Source organism: Schistocerca cancellata, chromosome 3 (assembly GCF_023864275.1).
Source record: "Schistocerca cancellata isolate TAMUIC-IGC-003103 chromosome 3, iqSchCanc2.1, whole genome shotgun sequence".
Lineage (NCBI taxonomy): Eukaryota > Metazoa > Arthropoda > Insecta > Orthoptera > Acrididae > Schistocerca > Schistocerca cancellata.
The window spans coordinates 810237670-810245012 of record NC_064628.1 but is presented as its reverse complement, the minus strand read 5'-3'; positions in this window follow the sequence as shown (position 1 = coordinate 810245012).

Here is a 7343-nt window from a genome sequence, read left to right as displayed (position 1 = left end):
GCCGTCTTCCGCTCACGCCCCAACATCGTGCAGCCCGCCTCCAGTGGTGTCGCGACAGGCGCGAATGGAGGGACGAATGGAGACGTGTCGTCTTCAGCGATGAGAGTCGCTTCTGCCTTGGTGCCAATGATGGTCGTATGCGTGTTTGGTGCCGTGCAGGTGAGCGCCACAATCAGGACTGCATACGACCGAGGCACACAGGGCCAACACCCGGCATCATGGTGTGGGGAGCGATCTCCTACACTAGCCGTACACCACTGGTGATCGTCGAGGGGACACTGAATAGTGCACGGTACATCCAAACCGTCATCGAACCCATCGTTCTACCATTCCTAGACTGACAAAGGAACTTGCTGTTCCAACAGGACAATGCACGTCCGCATGTATCCCGTGCCACCCAACGTGCTCTAGAAGGTGTAAGTCAACTACCCTGGCCAGCAAGATCTCCGGATCTGTCCCCCATTTAGCATGTTCTGTCTTTGGTTCTGTCAGTGTGATCATGTGATGTATCTGACCCCAGGAATGTGTCAATAAAGTTTCCCCTTCTTGGGACAATGAATTCACGGTGTTCTTATTTCAATTTCCAGGAGTGTATGTTAATTTCAGACATGGAGTGGGAGAGGGAATAAACACTTTTATCATAAGTGTGGCACACCGTGGATCAAATTATTGCTTTTCCACATCTGCTCTGGATAATCATGTAGGGAACATTCACTTGCTACTGTAACGTAATCAAGAAAGAAACAAAACTGTATCTGAACTCACTACCCCGCATCATATTTAGAAAAGTCAGTAATGAAATTCAAATGATCATTACAGCACTGAATATTGTTTATGTTATGCAGTGGATTTTTGAATACTGTTAATTAGAATAGGCGCACAGCTAGCCCGCATTCTCTTTATCTCAGGGAAAAAATGTAAAATATTGCTTCAGTTTCACAGAGCAGACCTTGCCACAAAATGTGAAAATGATAGTCATAACACAGTTATTCGTTATATTTTTTGCGGCCACATAGGACATGTCACACAGCACCTTCCAAATCAAACTGAGAAATGCACTGAATAATATGATATAGTCTGCCGGCACTGCTGGAAGCTGTAAGAAAATGTTAAATATTATGTTACCTCACTTTACTGGCAAGGTGACTGCGATGCCTGAAATAAAAATCTGCGGCTATTGCCCTCGCAGATTGGTACAGCAGCTTCCACTAAATTAAATGCTGAAAATGTCTAAATTATTTATGGGACAAATGGCTAGCAACTTTACAAATTATTTCAAAAACATATTTGCTCAAACTCTATATATTCAAACAAAAATGCATTAATTTTACACACCTTTTTACAACAACTTGCCTAATGGCAGATCTCAAGCTTCATGAACAAAAGACTCATGGCTAGCATATACACTTGCTTAACACGCAAGTTTTATGCATAACGAAACCCAAAGAGAACAGAGAGATTATTACAATGCTTTTTACTATTTATACATGTGCTTAATTGCCCTTTTTATCTGAGGCACAGATCATAATCACTAATTCATTTAACAAGATAATAATATATCATGGATTCAAAGCTAAAAAATGCATAAAACATCAAATAATTATGAATGTTCTACATACACACATAATACATTCGTGAAATGTTTACACAGTCTTGCTGTATTGTTTCATTTGGTCATGTTTATTTGTGTTTGAATTATTTCTCTTTCGCCATGTGCATGGCACTATATTGGTACAAGTTAACTGGTCTTACACACACGGAAAAAATTCTATAACACGCTTTTTATGACGACTGGCCAGGAGACACTACATTGGCTAGTGTAATCAATTTATTGTACATCCCGCTCTTGCATACAGTGATTATTCATTAGTTGTTTCAAATTTTGGAATATCACAATTGTATTGATAAGAACTAAGTTCACAAATGGTCTCTCTTATTTAACAGATTCCAATTCAATCAGTATATAACAAGTTTTCTCTTATCCCTGTGATGTGATAGGCATAGTCACGACCACTCTTCCTCCATGGCTTGTACCATGAGAGGGAGGACCAGGCAACATGGAATAAACTACAAGACCAGCAGTTCGACAAACATAGTATGATGTTTATCGTCATCCCAGATAGCAGGTGCACTGAATCCATCTAGTCATGACACACACACACACACACACACACACATAAATAAAACTTATATCTAAACAGTAGATTATGTGATTCATTATGAAAATAAATATTTTATAGTGGTACTCGTCATTCCCTCCCCCCCATGAACCATGGGCTTGCCGTTGGTGGGGAGGCTTGCGTGCCTCATCGATACAGATGGCCGTATTGTAGGTGCAACCACAATGGAGGGGTATCTGTTGAGAGGCCAGACAAATGTGTGGTTCCTCAAGAGGGGCAGCAGCCTTTTCAGTAGTTGCAGGGGTAACAGTCTGGATATTGACTGATCTGGCCTTGTAACACTAACCAAAATGGCCTTGCTGTGCTGGTACTGCAAATGGCTGAAAGCAAGGGGAAACTACAGCCGTGATTTTTCCCAAGTGTATGCAGCTTTAAAATATAGTCCCCCATTCGGATCTCTGGGTGGGGACTACTCAAGAGGACGTCGTTATCGGAAGAAAGAAAACTGGCGTTCTACAGATCGGAGCGTGGAATGTCAGATCCCTTAATTGGGCAGGTAGGTTAGAAAATTCAAAAAGGGAAATGGATAGGTTAAAATTAGATATAGTGGGAATTAGTGAAGTTTGGTGGTAGGAGGAACAAGACTTTTCGTCAGGTGAATACAGGGTTATAAATACAAAATCAAAAAGGGGTAATGCAGCAGTAGGTTTAATAATGAATAAAAAAATAGGAGTGCAGGTAAGCTACTACAAACAACATAGTGAATGCATAATTGTGGCCAAAATAGACACAAAGCCCATGCCTACTACAGTAGTACAAGTTTATATACCAACTAGCTCTGCAGATGATGAAGAAATTCATGAAATGTATGAGGAGATAAAAGAAATTATTCAGGCAGTGAAGAGAGACGAAAATTTAATAGTCATGGGTGACTGGAATTCAAGAGTAGGAAAAGGGAGAGAAGGGAACATAGTAGGTGAATATGGATTGGGACTAAGAAATGAAAGAGGAAGCCGTCTGGTAGAATTTTGCACAGAGCATAACTTAATCATAGCTAATGGTTCAAGAATCATAAAAGAAGGTTGTATACATGGAACAATCCTGGAGATACTAGAAGGTATCAGATAGATTATATAATTGTAAGACAGAGATTTAGGAACCAGGTTTTAAATTGTAAGACATATGCAGGGGCAGATGTGGACTCTGACCACAATCTGTTGGTTATGGACTGTAGATTAAAACTGAAGAAACTGCAAAAAGGTGGGAATTTAAGGAGATGGGACCTGGATAAACTGACTAAAGCAGAGGTTGTACAGAGTTTCAGGGAGAGCATAAGGGAACAATTGTCAGGAATGGGGGAAAGAAATACAGTAGAAGAACAATGGGTAGCTCTGAGGGATGAAGTAGTGAAGGCAGCAGAGGATCAAGTAGGTAAAAAGATGAGGGCTTGTAGAAATGCTTGGGTAACTGAAGAAATACTGAATTTAATTGATGAAAGGAGAAAATATAAAAATGCAGTAAATGAAGCATGGAAAAAGGAATACAAACATCTCAAAAATGATATCAACAGGAAGTGCAAAATGGCTAAGCAGGGATGGCTAGAGGACAAATGTAAGGATGTAGAGGCTTATCTCACTAGGGGTAAGATAGATACTGCCTACAGGAAAATTACAGAGACCTTTGGAGAAAAGAGAGCCACTTGTAAGAACATGAAGACTTCAGATGGAAACCCAGTTCTAAGCAAAGAAGGGAAAGCAGAAAGGTGAAAGGAGTATACAGGGTGTTACAAAAAGGTATTGCCAAACTTTCAGGAGACATTCCTCACACACAAATAAAGAAAAGATGTTATGTGGACAGGTGTCCAAAAATGCTTAATTTCCATGTTAGAGCTCATTTTAGTTTCATCCACCTACGCTCAATGGAGCACGTTATCATGATTTCGTATGGGATACTCTACCTGTGCTGCTAGAACATGTGCCTTTACAAGTACGACACAACATGTGGTTCATGCGCGATGGAGCTCCTGCACATTTCAGTCGAAGTGTTCGTACGCTTCTTAACAACAGATTCGGTGACCGATGGACTGGTAGAGGCGGATCAATTCCATGGCCTCCACACTCTCCTGACCTCAACCCTCTTGACATTCTTTAAGAGGGCATTTGAAAGCTCTTGTCTATGCAACCCCAGTACCAAATGTAGAGACTCTTCGTGCTCATATTGTGGACGGCTGTGATACAATACGCCATTCTCCAGGGCTGCATCAGCGCATCAGGGATTCCATGCGATGGAGGGTGGATGCATGTATCCTCACTAACGGAGGACATTTTGAACATTTCCTGTAACAAAGTGTTTGAAATCATGCTGGTACATTCTGTTGCTGCGTGTGTCCATTCCATGATTAATGTGATTTGAAGAGAAGTAATAAAATGAGCTCTAACATGGAAAGCAAGCATTTCTGGACACATGTCCACATAACACATTTTCTTTCTTTGTGTGTGAGGAATGTTTCCTGAAAGTTTGGCCGTACCTTTTTGTAACACCCTGTATAGAGGGTCTATACAAGGGTGATGTGCTTAAGGACAATATTATGGAAATGGAAGAGGATGTAGATGAAGATGAAATGGCAGATATGATGCTGCGTGAAGGGTTTGACAGAGCACTGAAAGACCTGAGTGAAAACAAGGCCCCGGGAGTAGACAACATTCCATTAGAACTACTGACGGCCTTGGGAGAGCCAGTCCTGACAAAACTCTACCATCTGGTGAGCAAGATGTATGAGACAGGTGAAATACCCTCAGACTTCAAGAAGAATATAATAATTCCAATCCCAAAGAAAGCGCGTGCTGACAGATGTGAAAATTAGCGAACAATCAGTTTAATAAGTCATGGATGCAAAATACAGCCTTGGGAAAGCCAGGCCTTGGAAGAGCCAGTCCTGACAAAACTCTACCATCTGGTGAGCAAGACATATGAGACAGGTGAAATACCCTCAGACTTCAAGAAAAATATGATAATTCCAATCCCAAAGAAAGCAGGCGTTGACAGATGTGAAAATTACCAATCTATCAGTTTAATAAGCCATGGCTGCAAAATACTAAACTGAATTCTTTGCAGACGAATGGGAAAACTGGTAGAAGCTGACCTCGGGGAAGATCAGTTTGGATTCCATAGAAATGTTGTAACACGTGAGGCAATACTGACCCTAAGATTTATCTTAAAAGAAAGATTAAGGAAAGGCAAACCTACATTTCTAGCATTTGTAGACTTAGAGAAAGCTTTTGACAATGTTGACTGGAATTCTTTCAAATTCTAAAGGTGGCAGGGGTAAAATACAGGGAGCGAAAGGCTATTTACAGTTTGTCCAGTAACCAGATGGCAGTTATAAGAGTTGAGGAGCAAGAAAGGGAAGCAGTGGTTGGGAAGGGAGTGAGACAGGGTTGTAGCCTCTCCCTGATGTTATTCAATCTGTATATTGAGCAAGCAGTAAAGGAAACAAAAGAAAAATTTGGAGTAGGAATTAAAATCCATGGAGAAGAAATAAAAACTTTGAGGTTCTCCTATGACATTGTAATTCTGTCAGAGACAGCAAAGGACTTGGAAGAGCAGTTGAACGGAATGGACAGTGTCTTGAAAGGAGGGTATAAGATGAACATCAACAAAAGCAAATCGAGGATAATGGAATGTAGTCGAATTAAGTCAGGTGATGCTGAGGGAATTAGATTAGGAAATGAGACACTTAAAGTAGTAAAGGATATTTACTATTTGGGGAGCAAAATAACTGATGATGGTCAAAGTAGAGAGGATATAAAATGTAGACTGGCAATAGCAAGGAAAGCGTTTCTGAAGATTAGATTGGCAGATCACATAACTAATGAGTAGGTATTGAAAAGAATTGGGGAGAAGAGGAGTTTGTGGCACAACTTGACAAGAAGAAGGGACCAGTTGGTCAGACATGTTCTGAGGCATCAAGGGATTACAAATTTAGTATTGGAGGGCAGTGTGGAGGGTAAAAATCGTAGAGGGAGACCAAGAGATGAATACACTAAGCACATTCAGAAGGATGTAGGTTGCAGTAAGTACTGGGAGATGAAGAAGCTTGCACAGGATAGAGTAGCATGGAGAGCTGCATCAAACCAGTCTCAGGACTGAAGACCACAACAACAACAACAATCGTTATTCATTGGTATGCATTGTGCAACACATCATTTCACCAAAGTAACATGTTACACAACACTAGCAATGCCACTAATTAAGATGAGAACAACAATGTTCACATTTTTAAATTCAGAACCACTGAAGATATGCACACAAAGTAGATATTCAAGATCAAGATGGATAATTTCTTTCTTAATAAACATTCTGTATTATGTAGATACCTTTTTAACCATTTACTGGTGTCAATAAATTGATGAAATTATGTAACAGTTTAAGACTGATTCAAAGTATAAGTTTCAGCAGTGATACAACAAAGTATTTTTTTCATATCACAGGTTGGCATTTTCATTTTTTATGAGGTGTAATGTTGTAAGATATACATGAAGTATACTGGAGAACAGGGACAGCAATAACTGCACCTGTAAGCAAGTCACAACATGGAAAAACTGTTCTACCTCATAAATGTTATAACTGCTTTTCACTACACTCTAAAACAATGCAAGTTATCAAACAATGAGCAGCAAATAAGAATAAATCTTGATTTCATTCTGGCCAATGAAGAACTTTTGATAGATCCTGTGGCATTCACAAGTAGAGTTGTGTATCTCCACTGTATGGACAAGTCTCAACATTTTGTTTAATAATTACTGCAAAATGGAAAGATGTAGAGCTTATCAATCAAGAGAAAAAAAAAAACTATATCAGTTTTAAACAGTGAAACTAAAAGAGCTGTGCATAACTTTAGCTGTTGGTGTTTCACTGCTTCTTACAAGAACTTAGCATTTGTTGCGTTCACATTCATGTCTACTAACACCAGCTATGTTTATTCACAGATATTTTTTCTTCTTAGTGAGCCACTTATTTGTTTACAAGTTTCTTTAATGTACTTCCATTGATGTGTGTTTTCTGAACTGTGTCAAGATTTCTGCAAGTAATCTCAGATACAATTCTTAAAGTTCTGGAAACTGGTAGTTATCCGATATCAGAATTTTGGTGCATGCTTTTGTACCAAGTTTCTGTATGTCCTTCATTGTCTGTGTGCTGTAGTACATGTATGCATAGTTGTTT